Consider the following 17,596-nt stretch of genomic DNA (forward strand, 5'->3'; position numbering starts at 1 on the left):
TTCATTTAGGCTCAAACTTCTGGTTTCTCATTCTTTGATATCATCTTTCATTTTAAGTCGAGGATGGAGATCTTGATTTTTTCCTGAGGGGGGAGGGGGCTGGATGCTGCCTGATAAGTGCTAAAGGAAATAGCCTCTGATGGACTCTGAGTAGTTTTGTCAGATAGCCATCTGTGGTCAAATTTATGAAGTTTCACAGTATGTAATGAAAAATAAAAATTTGATCATACTTTTTTTGTATACACAATGACTATCATAGGCTTTTGCCATTCCGAATATCTGATTTATTTAGTTCAACAGGCATTTCTAATGTTGTGGTTCTACATAAAAATCCAAAGGCCCGGAGAGAAAAAGAACATTATTAAAAGATAGAATTTGGAATAAGGATGAAAGACAAGAGGAAGAGGTTGAAGAGGAAAGAATAAGAGAGCAGGAGAAAGAGAGGTGTTACTAAACATTTTTTGTACTATGTTTTTTGAAGGAATCAACTGAAGATTTCTTGTTTTACACTTCTTTCTTTTTTTGCCCCTTTTTATTGGTTTTAGGCAGAGCCTCTGTGTCTTTTCTATTCTCGATATGGAATCTGCAAGTTTGGTCCAAGTTGCAAGTTTGACCACCCAATGAGGGTTTACACACACAATCTTGCTGCATCATCATCAGGCGACACTCCAGAAGTTCGCCCTTTTTTGGCTTCATCATCTGGAACTGGTGTATTAAGTTCGTCTGGGAGAGGGATTGTGGAATCAGGCTCTACAAATAACAGGCGATTATCTTTCTCTGAAGCAAGACGGATACCCTCTGGTGATGATTAACGTTGACTCAGAATGATATACTGGTTCTCCAAACCCACGTCTCAATCATTGGATGATATATATATACCAGTTCTTGTACATTCATTCCTGAAGATGGAGATGTCTAGAATTCAATTTGAAGTGATTTTCAGCACTTCACTGCATTATATAAATCTGCAGACATGGTCACATTTGGTGAAGCCGATAGTGAAGTTTTCATCTTTCCAGACATCCATTTTTCTGATTTTTGTGATCCAATCTCCCAATATTTCGTTTTGGACCAACTTTCATCTGGCTCACTGTTGGTCTTCCCATATGTACGCAACTATTTCTCATTGAAACAACAGTTTCTATTATTTTTGGTTGATTTCTCATCAGTTTAAATATTGTTGAGGGTTTATATATATATATAGTAAGCATCACTCATAAAATCATAGTTGTTGTCACTTATGTTTCCTTAGCTTGTTCGTGAAACTAGCATTCGGAAAGAACTAATTTTGGTTTTACATTATCTTTTAACTTCTATTATTTGTCCCCTTTTTTCACAGATATCTGGATACTATTATCATCTTTCTCTAGGTCAATATCTGGATATGAAAAAGAAGTCTAAACTAGTAACACAATGGATCTCACTCTTAATGCTATCCAATGTAACCTGGAACATTGATAATTCCAGTTCAGGGAATTGGAAATGGAGCCTGCTTTTCCAATTTAATTTACCAATTTAGAAGTAGAACATGGTTGCCACTTGGCCAAATGCTAAATCGATATTAGATTATTCTAATATAATTAAATGCAGCATTTTTCTAGAAGAATACATCAGAATGGAATGGAAGTGTACAATAATTTACAATGGGCATGCCACAAAGCGATGATCTGAAGACAAGTTTGGTATAGCGGAATGGAAGTGTACAATAGAACTTTCTGGTAAATATTTTTATGTTCAACTTGTTCTGTTTATTTTCAGAAACTTTTGAATTTGATTACGTTCTATGATATTGACAGCATCTTTTAGTTGAATTTACTGCTTGCTTGATGTTTCTACAGTGATAGTATAAAGACCAGTTTGGTATGATGGCAACTTAAATATTTCTTGCTGGTCTCATCAAATGTCACTGAATTACGAGGTTCCACCTATTCCTGACAATGACTTCTTCAAGTGATCACAGGTATTCTGCAAAACTGATTTGCACGACCTTTTCCAAAAAAAAAAAANCCTATTCCTGACAATGACTTCTTCAAGTGATCACAGGTATTCTGCAAAACTGATTTGCACGACCTTTTCCAAAAAAAAAAAAAAGGTTGAACCCCAACCTTAAGGGCCCCCACTGACCCTGTCCTGGGCCATCGTGGAGGAGGTAAATCGCAGGATGTGCCTCCCAGGAGTCAGGGTGAAGAGCATATGGATAGACCAAGGCTGTTAACTCATATGGTAACTCCCCCTTGCAACAAAACCAATTTCACCTTGCGGGGAGTTGAACTCTGCACACTGCCGCACTGAACCCTATCCGCCCTCCCCTTTGCCACTGGGAGATATGCCCTGGAGGTGACCTTTTCCCCTCTTATTATGGTTTGTAATTGCTTTGTATGAAAGTGGAATTTCAACCTTTTATGCATGAACTAAGACAAAGATGCATTTTTCGTTGAGTTGGGATGTTTGTACTATGTCTTATTAATGAATATCAACCTTGGAATAGGCAAATAATAGCAGGCTTCAAAACTTTTTGAATGGATAGTTCATGTTCCCTCATCTACCCAAAAACGTATGTCCGTCTTTCGTTTCATCCCTGTTCCTCTACCGTGGCATTTCTGTTGAAAGAGATAGTCTTGAACCAAGACATGATTTGATTGGTAGAAAAATTGTGCTGTTAAAAGTGTTTACTCATTTTAAGGGACGAACAATTACTCTTTAGATGCCGAAGACTAAGAGCATGGATGCAAATTATATGACCAAGGACTTGGATACTTTCTATACTTACTATTAAAAGTGACATTTGAAATTATTTCCTCTTTTTGAGAATTGAAATGTTGACGCCGTTTTTTGTAGTGGTGATGTCGTCAAAAGATCCGACTCCCCTCACAAGTTTACTCGACATTTTTCATTAAAGGTAAGAAAGATGGCTAAAACTATGTCAACAATGGCTTTAGATATAATATCTACGGCAAGGAAGAGATAATTCATTTTATGAGGATTGACATGAGCCGTAAACTCGAAAGTGAGAAATAGCATTACAAAATAACAGTTGTAGTGGTTTTTAGTATCACAATAATCCGGTCTAAACCTATGCCACCACCTTAAAGAGCCGTAGTCTAATGTCAAGACAACGTACAGTGGCACCATTGTCACTACCATCTAGTAAATTACTAAACATGCCGTTGGTTTTTTGTTTAATTTGTGCAACAAAGCCATTGAATGTACAATTATCAATATGAAATGTTTTCTGCTCATATATGTGTATATAAAATAATGGTAATTAGCACAAAATGTTATTACCTTTTAATGTTATTGTGTAAAACGTTTTTACCTTTTAATTTTTTAGTATTTTCACCCATATTTTCACATTTGGTGGTGAAAAAGTTCATTTTCATTTAATTTCTCATAAAAAAAAATGTAAAATGACAAATATACTCTCATATTCAAATAAAAGAAAAGAAAACATAAATAACAAATTGTAATTTTACTTTCAAACTTTTAAAAAACTACAAATGAGTCCAAATAAATTATTAAAAGGGTAATTAGCATGAAATGTCCCTATATTTTCATATTAATGCAAAACGTCATTATCTTTCATTTTTTTTTTTTGACATTTTCACCTTTATTTTCATATGTTATTGTGGAAATTATCATTATCATCTATTTTCTCAATTAAAGCTGTAAAATGATGAATATATCCTCCTATTTAAATAAAAAAATAAAGAACTAATTGCAACTACACTCCCAAATTTTGATGAAGAATGTGTGGAGTAATACAAATTCTATTAATGTGACAAGACACCATCTTTCTTCTTATTGATGAGAGTAAACTTGTTGGATAGAACTATGCCAACAATGGCTCAAGATATAACATCTTTAGCAAGGAAGAGATAATTCATCTTATAAGATCGGCATGAGCAGTAAACTCATATGCGAAAAATGACATTATGAAATTGCAATTGAAATGTTTATAACATCACGATGATCTGGTTTACACCTATGCCAACACTTTGTGGAGGCATAGCCTAATGCCAAGGTCATGTACAATGGCACCATTGTCACTACTATCTCGTAAACATCTTACCATGCAATCATTTTTCGTTTAATTTTTGCAGAAAAGCTTGTGAATGTGTACAATTCACGATATGAAATAATTTCGAGTACATATATAATAAGTTACAGTCTAGTTTATAGGACTATTTAATCCTTAAAATTAGTGAAAACATTTTTTATGTTGAAACCGCCTAAAAACCTCTCTATTTTTAATTATCAGTTAAATTTTAAATTTTAAAGACATATAGAGAAATACTTGTTTTATTTTTATATGTATTTCAACTTGTTTTGTTATTTGTAGATTGCATTCGTTTTTAAAAATAAGATAAAGTTAAGAAGTAATATTTTATAAATAAATTGTGGCAACTCTGTTTAGCGAATCATTGAAATGTGTCAAAATATTAAAAAAGAATTTTACAAATTTAATGCTACTGTTACCTACTTTAAATTAGTTCGAATCTCTTAAGTTATTGAATCTTAGACGAACTCGTTATTTAATCTAGATCAAGTTTTGGTGCAAGTTTACAATAAAATCCAATTTGTTCATCAATACTCAATTCTTTTCTTCAACTTTTCTTTCAAATAAAATCCGTATATTCACAAATGCGTAATTGATCAAATTGGAATGTTAAGAATTGCTGTCAGAGCTTGGATGTTGTTTCGCGTGGGTTAAGTCGTTAACAATTAAAAAGGATCAGACGATTGTGTAATGGACGAAACCTCTTGAGACAAAGTTTACAATTGGAAACGAAAAACAACGTGCCTCCAAGGAGCGCAAGCACACGAGTTACAGAAAGAAAAGTATTTAAGTCTAAAAGCTAAGAAAATGAAAATTACATATTCTCTGTTCGAGAGTTTTGGATTCGGTCCTTTGCTTCTGCGTCCTTTCTCTCTTTTATACCTCATAGACGATCTCTTTGTGATTAACTACTCTAAAAATTGCTTGATCGTCCTATAACTACCCACTTTCTTTGTAGTGGCCATTTTGTCATGAAACTGCCTTTTAACTGCTGCCATTATCTTTCATCGTTCAACCGCTTTCGATTGAATTCTTTGAGTCGTGGAACGTGATAAGGCTACTTTAACAACTGCCTTGATAACTGCATTCCTTGATAACCACGATGCGTTATGTTTGTTGATACTTTGGGCGACTTGAAGGTTTGGGCGAGAGTAGAATAATAGCTCTGGGCGAGAGTATGACACTCTATTCGTTCAGATTCTGGGCGACTTGCAAACTTGGGCGATGGCGTTACCGCATTCTTGGGCCCCTTATTTGGGCCTTCACCTTGATTCGTTCGATTGGACTTCGTTCTTTGGGCTATCCGATTTGGGGATCCTCCAATTGGGCTTTACTCCTTGGGCTGTTCGATTTGGGCTGAACTTTTATGTGTCAACAATTACCCCCCAATATGGCAGAATTAATAACAATTATTGAATTTTGCCATATTCACTTCATGTTTCCAGCGACGTTCGAAATTTCCAAGAATTTCAATCATTGTTTCCTTCTATAACTTGAAAAAGTGCGTCGTTTTGCAAACCCTTATAAACCCCAAACACGCCATTTCACTGCTACCAAACCACGCCTCATATTTTCTGCATCTCTTTCACGATTCACTGTTCATCTTTTGCTTCCTTGTTATGTAACCCTGAGAAGCTTCGTTCATTCTCCAATGGCTGCTTCACAATCTCAAGCTAGCGATTCCTTTAGTTTTGATGACTTTCAGAAACTTCTGAGTCGCCCATACATAACCCCAAGTTTTCTCGCGCCCGCCGACGTTGGACGTAATGAGTTTTGCTTGGGTCCTTTCTTCAACAATGCGGAGGCAGTTGAACAGACGGCGGTGGGTCAGCTGTTTCCTTGCACTTATGGCCCTCCTTTTCTAAACTCTTTGCCACTGGGGCCACTTCGCGAAAGAGGTATTCGCACTTGGCCTAAATCGGATGTAGCTTTTCGTAGGTGGCATGCTCGCCTTGTGGGCCATGGTCCTATTAAGGTACTTTTTGATAGCGCTAGGATTTCTGATTTGTTAGAAGTCTCTATTCGCCCCCCTACTTTTGATTCAGCGCTCTTTTCGATTGCTTTGAGCTTTTGGTCCCCTGAGTATAACACCTTCATTTTTCCTCTTGACCCCATGTCTATTACATTAAGGGATGTTGGGGCCCTGGTGAATTTACCACCTTTGGGCGATACCACTTTCCTAGGTATCTTAGTTTCTGGTGGCGCCCCACAGTTTGGTAAAAACTATACCGACTCTTATTCGAGCCTGCAGACCCTCCAAATCATTCGAGTGCTGAGCCTACCCATACTGAGCGAGTGGCCTTCCTTTTAGTTTGGCTTTGTAAATATGTGTTGTGTGTGCCAAGTATAAGGCCTTCTCTGAGTTATTTACCCATAGCGCACGAATTGGCGCGTGGCAGGCCTTTGAATTTATGTTCTTTGTTTTTGGCTGCCCTTTACAGAGGCATGGCCTCTCTTCAAGCTCAATTGAAGAACGGTGCATCTCCCACTGGCAGTGGACCTCTTTGGTTCACTCAACTGTGGTTGAGATCCTATTTTCCATCGTTTGGTGCTCCATCCATTTCTCGTCCTTCTGCTAGCTGTTACGGGCTAGCTATGGAGCCCTTTACTCCTGTAAATATGTCCAGAAAGGACTTTTTTCATTCTTTTATTCTTTAGATTCAATCTCTTCCTTTTTTCCTTTTCCTCCTTTTTTGACTCCAAACTATGTACATCCCCCTTCCACCATAGATAGCGCGAGCACCTCCCTGCTCATTTGGATTCAGTTTTTAACTGGGAGTGAGCTATTTCATGATATTTTAACTGGGACTAATGCCAAAGCAGGGGTAGAAATTTATGCTCCCCAATTTTTTGCTCGCCAGCTTGGTTTTGGCCAAACTTGGCCTGTTCCTCTTTGCTATTCGAAGAACTTAATTGACCGTTTTCATACCATTAATAAGGCGGAAGCAGAGGCTATAAACGCTCGCAACCTCCATTTATCAAGCCACTTTTCATTAGCCCCTTTTAATTCTTGTCATGCTACTCACCCTCTTTTTGAACAACTCTGGCCATCGGTGAAGTGCAGATTATTTGCGACTGAGGCCAATCGTGCCTTTCATTCATTAGACCAACCGAGTATTTCTTCTCCTCCTCCTGTTTTGGTCACTCATTTGTCTATTCGGAGCCCCTCTCATTCTCGTCGTACTAAACAATCTGCTCGTCCATCTTCTTCTCTCCCCGCCAGGCCTACTACGGCCAAGAGTGCTCCAAGCCGCAAACGGCCAGCCTCGGCATCTCCCATTCTGGAGGATGATGTTGATGATGATGATGATGATGCCCCTCTTATCGTCAGGAGGAAGGTAATTAAATTGGTCTATTTACAAGTATGCTTTTCCACATTTGAAACTTTTCTGTGTACTGATGATCTTTTGGACTTTTCAGAAAAGCTCAGCCTTCCCTTCAAAGGCTTTGGCATCGACAACTCCTGCTCCATCATCCTCTGCTGAGGCTACTTCATCCAAACCGGTTGGTGATGGGATCATGCTTAAAGATACATCTTCAGTCCCAGAGTCTTCATCACAACCCATGGATGAGCCACTTTCTTTCCAGAGTGTCGACCCCCCAATCATCGAAGCAGAAGTTAATTTAGTTTTTGATGTCTTACCTTTGCTTGTGCTATTGGTTTCTGATTGGCTCTTGAACCTTGCAGATACTCCTATGAGTCCGCCCGTTGTGGCAACATCGTCTCGCTCGGACAAGAGGAAGTTCTCACGAATGGATGAGTCATTGGTGGCAAGCTTGGCTGAGGGCGCGCCATCTTCTACGATTGTCGACGAGGTAGTTTTTCTTTTTGTTTCATTTCTATTTCCACCTTGTTCGTTGTAGTGAGGATTTTTAATATTGGCAATCTTCTTTGCAGGATGCTGACAGGATTGTGCGTTCTATCCAGGATTTGTTCACTTCCTGGGGGCAGGTCCAAATGCCTCGCCCTGCTCCATCTGATTGTCCTCCTGCTTCTTCAGAAGATGATTTGAAGTTCTTGAAAGAGTTGGTATTTGAGTACGTATCCTTCATGGATATGGACATTGGAAGGGCTAGCGCTGCCAGACACAAGGATGAACTTGAGCATTTGAGTGCGAAGTTAGAGCAAGCACTGACGCTTCCATCGCTCAGTCTTTCTGCCGACTTTAAAGCGACGTTGAAGGTCATTCACTCCGAGGTCCTTTCTATGCTGGCCAAGAATGCTGAACTAAAGGCCAAGCGTACTCAATATCTTCGAGCTGTAGTTGAGAAAGAGTCTTTACGCATGGAGATCAACAAGGCTAAGGACGAGTTGAAAGAAATCTCTTCCGAAGTCATGGTTGAAGACTCTTTGATGGTTAACTTGGCTGCTCAGATGAGGGAACTCCAAGCCCAAATGGACGATTGCAGGGCGAGGATGGCTGCTAAAAAGCGCAACGCCTCTCAGGGAATTGAGCGAACTAAATCCTTGGTCGAACAGTACAAGAAGTTGGAGGTTGATGATGATGACGTTGCGGCTGAATTGAACATCACTTCCTCCCGGCAGAACGAGGATTGGGAAAAACTTAGAGAACGAATTCGTTCCTTATGGGGTAGACTGTAATTAAGACATACGATGTCTTTTTCTCTTTTGTAATTTTGTTTATTATTAACGAACATTAACTTCTTGTGCATTTATTTGACGTTTATTTTCTAATCATCAATTCTTTAAGCACTTAACTGCTTTGCACTAAGAATCTTGTTTATTCCCTTTTGATATTCCCACTACTGGTCCCAAGACTTAGGGCCATTTAATTCCGTTTATTAGACAGAAATGTGGCTGTTCATATTCTGTCTCTTCATCTTCACCCCTTATAAATGTTTCGCATTTTTCATCCTCTATCTTCATCTCTTCATTTTTTTATTCGAAACCAATTTGCTGCCATTTCTTGGCATTCTGACGATCAACCTGATCCAAAAATGGATTGTTTAGTCCATCCGCCTTATATTTACCTTGATGTCACCTTTGGTATGGGCGGTATAGGAAATATTTTCTGGCCAGCAGCGAAGTTCTTTCCTGCAAAATTCTTCCCATCGTCTCTTTGTTCTTCACAAGGAATCAATGATGGGAGGCAATTTTTGGACTGCATGGGTGCCACTTTGCTTGCTGAGAGTGCTTCTCAACTTGCCTGCTGAGAGTGTTTCTCAGCCTCGCCATTGCAGTGATGCATTTAGGTAGGTGGTGAGGCCAGTACACCCTCTCACTCGTCAACCCCACCTTTGCAGCGATGCATTTAGGAAGGCGGTGTGAAGCTTACTCAGCGATCAACTGGGAGATCATCTTACTTTAGTTGTATTTTGCAACACATCCATTATTTGTATCTTTTGTATTCATGTAATGAACTTTTGATAATAAAGAACTTTATTCGAACGTATTTCGCCATGTCTTTATTATCTTCTGATCATCCAGAATGTTTGGTTATGTTTTTATCTGTTCACATTCCCATAAAGAAGGAACATATTTTTTCAAATATTTGCCGTTAATGAATCTTACGTGCTTGGTGCCGTCTAGATCTTCCAAGTGGTACGCTCCATTAGGCAACACACTGTTTATTTTGTATGGTCCTTCCCAATTGGGCGACCACTTCCCGTACTTTGGATCCTTGGTATCCAAAGGAAGAATCGTCTTCCAAACTAGTTCATCCAGGCTGAACGACTAGGCTATGACTTTTTTATTATAAAATTTAGCCATTCTTTACTTTTGAACTTGCAACCTATCTAAGACGTCCAATTTCAATTCGTCTAAACTCAATAAATTTTGAACTAGAAAGTTAGCCAAAGCCTATTTTTGACTGCCTTTTGAGGTATATATTGTATTTCGAACTCTGATAAAGTTAGTGTCCAAAGGCCTACCCTTTGGTGTAAAATAGGGCGCGAGAACATATACTTGACTAAATTTACTTTAGAAATTAAATAAACGGTTACGGGCCGTAAATAAGCCCTTAATTTCGTACATGTGAAATACAGTGCTAGACACAATTTTTCAATAGCAGAGTAATTACATTCACATTTCGTTAACCGTCGACTTAAGTAATAAATTGCCCTTTCTTCACCAAATTGGTCTTCCTGTGCGACCATTCCAGTTATTGATTCTTTTTCAGCCGATATATGCACTTTCATTGGCCGTCCTTGGATTGGTGACACCAACACTGGTGGACTTGATAGATATATCTTCAGGCTTTCAAAAGCCCTTTGATGTTCTTCTTTCCAGACGAATTCGTCCAGATTTTTCAGCTTTAATAGCGGCGAAAAGACTTTATTTCGCCCTGCACAATTAGAAATAAAGCGTCTTAAAAAATTTAGTTAGCCTAGAAACATTTGCAACTCCTTTTTATTGCTAGGTGGTTTGGCTTCTAAGATGGCCTTCGCTTTATTTTTGTCAAGTTCAATCCCTCTCTTGTGTACTAAGAAATCCAGAAAGTTCCCTGCATTAACACCAAATGCACACTTCAAGGGATTCAACTTTAGCTTATATTGCCTCATTCGTTCAAACGAACATCTTAACTGTTTGAAATGATCATCTTCTTTAATGGACTTGACCATTATATCATCCACATACACCTCAACAAACTTGCCTATCATGTCATGAAAGATTAAATTCATAGCCCTTTGATAAGTTGCCCCTGCATTTTTTACGCCGAAAGGCATAACCACCCATTCAAAACATCCTAGAGACCCAGGGCATCTAAAGGCAGTTTTGTGTATGTCTTCTTCAGCTATATAGATTTGATTGTATCCTGAATACCCATCCATGAAAGAATACATGACATGTCCGGCAGTTGAATCTACTAAGGAATCCACCGTGGGCATTGGATACTCATCTTTGGGTGTAGCTATGGTTAAATTTCTAAAGTCTATACACACCCTTAGTTTACCATTCTTTTTTAGTACTGGCACAATATTCGACAACCATTTAACATATCTGGCTGTTCTTATAAAACCTGCTTTCAATAATCGCTCTATCTCTTTCTTAATTTCAGGGAGTACATTGGGAGGAAAACGCCTAGGAGGTTGCCTATGAGGTTTAAAATTAGGCTTAGTTGGTAATCTATGTTCCACTAAGTCTCTATCTAAACCAGACATTTGTTCATATTCCCAAGCAAAACAATCTTTGTACTCTTTTAACAAAGCGATTAATTTGTTACTAACCTCTTGGTCGAGCATCTGGCTGATGAACGTTGGGTGATCTTCTCCTTCATCGCCAATATTTACTTTGATCAGAGGGTCTTCTGCTTGAGCGTATCCAGGTTTGGCAATCCGCATCACTTCGTCGTCCGGTTCTTTTGTAAGTACTTCCTCTTCCAAACAGTCCACCTTGTTGACTTCTCGGCTAAGGCTTTGCTCTAACTCGAATACTGCCAACTTGTCCTTCAGCGCTTTTAGGGCAGTCTCTTCCTTCGCTTTGTCATTGCATTCCTTATTGAAAGCCATTAGTCTGGCTTTGAAGGCCTGAATATCGGCCATTTGCTTTTGTAACTCAGAATCCATTCAAGATTCCTTGATTATTCTTTTGCCAATCACTGGCTCTTCTAGGGCCACTATATTTGGCTTCATCTGTTTGAACATCTCAGTGAGTGCGTCCACTGAGAATGGTTCTTCGCTTTGCGCGACAACTTGAGTTTCTTCCCCGTCTTGTACTACTCTGACAGGTCCATAGTTTCCTTCATACATGAATTTTTCCACCGAGTTCGCTTCCGCGACAAAAGGCCTATGATCAGCCTGTACCACCTCTGCTTCGCCTTTGTCATTCCAAAAAATCAAGCATTGATGGAGCGACGAGGGTATGCAGCGACTTCCGTGTATCCAATCTCTTCCTAGGAGCACATTGTAACTAGTAGGACCATCTATTACAAAAAAGACAGTGGTCCTAGTGGTCGTACCTATAGTTATGTCTGAAGGCATAACTCCCTTAGCTAAAGTTGCTCCTCCATTGAAGCTAGTGAGGATGACTTCTGTAGGAATCATATCACCCTCTGTCTTTGCGAACTTTCTCATCATCCTGGATGGAATGGTGTTTATAGCCGCTCCATTATCGACAAGCACCTTTGCCACTGGGACGCCGTTAACTAGAGCTTTAACGTACAATGGCCTCAGGTGTTTTGTTAATTTCATGGCTGGCCGTTTAAAAACAACCTTTTTGGTAGCCTCTATTTCTACCTCTTGCTTGTTTTCTGTCGAATTATCCCCTTGTGATAGATCGACGTGTAGTATGTCACGCTGATCTTCTGTCTCCTGAATTTCCTTCTTACTTTTTTCTAATGCTTCCTCATTAGTTATCCAACCTGTGGGAGGGCGCATTATTCTTGGAGGTGACCCATACTTTTCAGAGCGAGGTACTCTCTTCTTCCTTTTGGGTGTCCCGTAAAGTACGTAGAAGTCGAAAAGACGCCCAGATGGCTCCCCCAATAAGTCTACTTCGTGAACTCCCTCTTGGTGTAGTTGCTTAAACAGAGTGTTGCGCGATACTCCCCTCTTTTTCCTTTCTGCTTCTAGGTCGATTTCTTCTTCAATGTCTGTCATCCCATCGTCCTCTTCATCGTTGTAGGCCTCTCCAGAAGTCTGGCCTTCTTCACATACCAGCATGCAGGCTTCTCCTTTGTTGTCCTCCCTCTCTTCTTCCTTTTTTTTATTCTTGAATTCATTGGCCAGTAGGTAATTATTGGCCACGACAGGAGGCAACGTACCGAATTGGATAGCAATGGGCTGATCTGGATCTTCTTCATCCTTTTTGTCCCTCTCAAACCTTGATCTCCCAGAAGAGGTTTCTGGCAATTCCTTCATTGATTCATCTGTACCAGTCTCTTTACTACCTTTGAGGACGTTTTGATTGGCTACCTTGAGTAGTAGAGGCGCTTTAGGATGTAGCATTCCTTATTGCTGCCTCATCATCCGTCCATAGTTTCGCTGGAAACGCCTTTGTTGGGTCCTAGTCATCTCATCGAAGGGTATTGCCCTTCCTGCGCTGTACTGGAATGAATGCCATACATTTGGTCGGCGAGGTTGCGGCCTAAATGTTCTTCCAGTATCTACTGGTCTGAACTGCCTTTCAAAAGGCGGTCCTCTATAGAATGATGTAGCTCGTCCTCTACCAGGCTGAATGTTTGGGAAGAAGGCAGGGCGATGAGGATGCTGCCATGTCCCTGGTTTCTCCGTGTCTCCATTTACTTCCCTTTTACACCTTGCACACAGGACGTTTTCGTCCTTTTTTGGTTCTTTCCCTTTGATTCGTTCGAAGACACTGGGATGTGTTTTAGTATCCTCTTCTCCATCATCTATAACCAACTTGAATTTTGGCAACTTGTTCTTGAATCCAGACGTTACCATGTTTACCCCAAGTGGCCGTGGGAAAGGATTCTCGTCCACTGCCATCTTTTTCTTATCATCGAACGTAATTCGTCCTGATTCAATAGCATCTTGCAATACGTGACGGAAAACCAAGCAATTGTTAGTTAAATGTGACCATGCATTATGCCACTTACAATATTTTTTACCCTTTATTTGTTCAGAGTTTGGCAATTTGTGTTTATCGCTCAACTTTATTTGCTTATCCCTATATAATTTATCGAATATAAGGTCAGTTTTGGTCACATCGAATGAGAACGTTCTAGCCTTTATGTTTCCATCTTTTATGGGCTCATCTTTGCCCGATGGTCTAGGCTTGGCCATTATGGGACAAGTATATGTATCCCCTTTTACCAATTCGGCCAAACACATTTCGGCCTGATCGTATGATTCGTCGTCGATGGTATGAACGTCAAAATTTGGGTCTTTGTAATAAGTCCCTTTATTAGAATTTTTCATTTGTTCTTCTTCTCTTATCAGTCGCTCATACCTAATCACATTTGCACTCAACTGGAAAAGGTCAGGAAATTCCTTGTCCTGGAACTTCTTTTTTAAATCAAAGCTCAAACAGCCTTGTGCGATCTTGACAAATTCTTTTTCGGGCAGCGGTACAAAATACTTGGTTCTTGCTGTTTTGAACCTTTGGAGAAAACTTTCTGCCCATTCATTTGGCATTTGACGTAGATTTTCCAAATCAGCCAAAGTGACTTCAGACTCAGTTTCCTACAGGCTGATTAACCGGTTGATTTGCATGAGGTCTGATGTTTGGCAACAAAATTACCATAATTAGGACCATTACCATTAGCCCGGACATCTGTTCCCTCATTACTACGTGGAATATTCTGTCCATTGTTTAGGACATTATCTCTCACGTTTGGACTACCCCCCAAATTAGGCATGCCACTACCATTGTTTTGATTTGGCACTGTAGTACCCCCTTGGTTTGAAGTGGAGGGACCAGAAAGCGATTCTACCCCTTGATTCGGATTTAGGACAGAGGGATTATGTCCCACAACTGTCCTGGTTTGAAAGTGGTTTGTAAGAGGTATAGCCGGTTGACATATTTGGCCTACTAACTTATTCATTGTTTCGTTTAACGTCTTTAGCTGTTTGACCATATTGTCATAGTGTGCATTTCCTTTTTGTGTAAATCTTTCCATATTATGAATACTTCGAAGATTTACCTGTTTAACGACGTCTTGCGTGAGTTCTCCAAGCAATGCACGCATGGTTCGAGGACTCAACTCCGTCATTGGTTTGTAACGACTGTTACTGCTCTGATTTTGTCCATCTGTTCGTGGAGAGGCATGCTGCTCCTCATATCGCTCGATTACAGACTGGATTCCTCCCTGACTTGCTCCTTCCTTGTCGGATCTCTGAGGCATATTGTTTCACCTTTTGTATTTTCAACACCCAACACCACGGTCCCACTGGGCGTGCCAAATTGTTTCGCGCGGGTTAAGTCGCTAACAATTAAAAAGGATCAGACGATTGTGTAAGAGACGAAACCTCTTGAGACAAAGTCCCAAAAAGGGGTGTTCTTTTATTGGCGATGAAGTTTACAATTGGAAACGAAAAACAACGTGCTTCCAAGGGGCGCAAGCACACGAGTTACAGAAAGAAAAGTATTTAAGTCTAAAAGCTAAGGAAATGAAAATTACATATTCTCTGTTCGAGAGTTTTGGATTCGGTCCTTTGCTTCTGCGTCCTTTCTCCCTTTTATACCTCATAGACGATCTCTTTGTGATTAACTACTCTAAAAATTGCTTGATCGTCCTATAACTACCCACTTTCTTTGTAGTGGCCATTTTGTCATGAAACTGCCTTTTAACTGCTGCCATTATCTTTCATCGTTCAACCGCTTTCGATTGAATTCCTTGAGTCGTGGAACGTGATAAGGTTATTTTAACAACTGCCTTGATAACCGCATTCCTTGATAACCATGATGCGTTATGTTTGTTGATACTTTGGGCGACTTGAAGGTTTGGGCGAGGGTAGAATAACAGCTCTGGGCGATCGTATGACACTCCATTCGTTCAGATTCTGGGCGACTTGTAAACTTGGGCGATGGCGTTACCGCATTCTTGGGCCCCTTATTTGGGCCTTCACCTTGATTCGTTCGATTGGACTTCGTTTTTTGGGCTATCCGATTTGGGGATCCTCCAATTGGGCTTTACTCTTTGGGCTGTTCGATTTGGGCTGAACTTTTATGTGTCAACAGATGTCACAAATGAAAATTAACCGCTAGTTTTTGTCGAATAATAACGTTCTCCTTATTATTATTATTCAACATAAATATCATTTTCCAGACAGTAATTTTTTTTCTTAATAAATATTATTAATATCACATATACTGCTTAGGTGGTGCTCGATATTTATTACATCAGACATTGCAACATCGATTAACAAGCAGTTAGAATAAAATGTAGGAAAATTTGCACATGCAGTTTTCAAATTATGCAACTTGTTTACAGTTGGATCCTTTCGGGATGGAGGTTCAAAAGAAATCTACCATTGGCTGTATTGACATAATTTTGAGTGGGATCTGTTCGTTCAATTTGAAAGATGAAGATTATTCTATCTAACAAACTAATAACTACTAGCCACCATATTGATATTTCAGTAATTAGGGTTTTCGTCTATGATAATTCTTTTTGTCTTGAAGTCTGTGGAGAGGACGAATAGCTTAGCCCATCGTATTTTTTTAAAATAATAAATATAAAATTGTGTCAAAGTACACAAATAAAATATTTTACTGAAAACTATCAAATACAACAAGATGTACTAATCAATTAAATGTCAAAGATAATAACTCGATTTTAAAAAATAAAAATAAAATAAAATTCAGAAAGATAAATGCTATAATGAGCTTAGGTCAATGAGCTTAAGTACAATTCAAATGTGGTACATGTAAAACTTGGGGTGCTAGACGCTTACTTGAGCCAAAACTCTAACCCTCTAATATCCTAATTGGTTATCTCTATTGCTGGATTTTATTTGAAGTTATTAGAAGTTAGATAATGGCTCAAGCCTAGTTGAATTAGGCATGACAAAACCATTTCTTTAATTTATTACGAATCAATGGATTTTTATCTTCTTAAATTTAGAAGTATATGCGGAGTCAACAAATTTTAAGCTTGTTCTTGCTCTCACTACGTCATATAGGGGAGGAGTCATTCAAAGTCCAGTGCAGACAAATGTCCGCACCGAACCTTTGGCCCAAGCGCAAGACTCAGTCCATTTTCTCTTTTGAAGTATTGGGTTTTTCATTTGTTTATACCCTAACCCATATACTAATTTATCTCAACCCAAAATGAAAAAGTTGAAATCCAAAAGCCCCAGCCCAGTTCCCCAAATCCAGACATTTCATCCTCGGTCTCTCATTTGTGGCTTTCTGATTGTCTCTACCCACTTTGCCTTGCCCGCCTTTGGTACCAGCACTTAGGGCACCATCAACACCAATTTTGCCATCTTCAGTCATTTGACTCACTTCTTCTCCTCTTTCACCAACTCCAAGTGTACGGTGACATTTTCTGACTTTTTCCCCTAAGTAAGGAATTCAAAATTTTCTTTTAATCTGCCCTCGTTTTGGAATATTTTCAGAGTTCATTTCTTTCTTAAAATCCACATTTCCTTGGGCCCTCAAATTTGTAGCAAAAACTTTATTAATTATGTGATTTTTCTGTTTAATATCAGGGATTTTGATAATGTGAATGTTGAATCTTGGTAATATTATGATGGATTCTTGAAATCTTGATTTCTGTCAATTAGTTAAACAATTAGTGCTGATTTTCTGGTGTTTTATCAATTTGTAAAATTAGTGGTTATTTTTTTATTAATTAGCATTTAATAGTCATTTGTGGTCTACTTTAGCGTAAAGTGTCAATGGAGAGATTCTTTAAAAGAAAGTTGTTCGTAGAAAATGTTGATGAGAAGATATCGAATAAAATAGATTTTGATGTTACACAACTAGCTATTGATCCTAAAACAAGGAAGAAGATGACCATCTTATTAATGTTTTCGCTATGTTATTTTTAGTGTTGTTGTAATATTATTAAATCAATGACCAAAAAGTGTGACCTTGATAAAATTTTATCTGAACAAAATTTCTGGCTCCGTCCTGACGTCATAATTTATATGAGTATGTTTACGTGAAAT

The sequence above is a fragment of the Olea europaea genome, chromosome 12 (genome assembly GCF_002742605.1).
Source record: "Olea europaea var. sylvestris chromosome 12, O_europaea_v1, whole genome shotgun sequence".
Lineage (NCBI taxonomy): Eukaryota > Viridiplantae > Streptophyta > Magnoliopsida > Lamiales > Oleaceae > Olea > Olea europaea.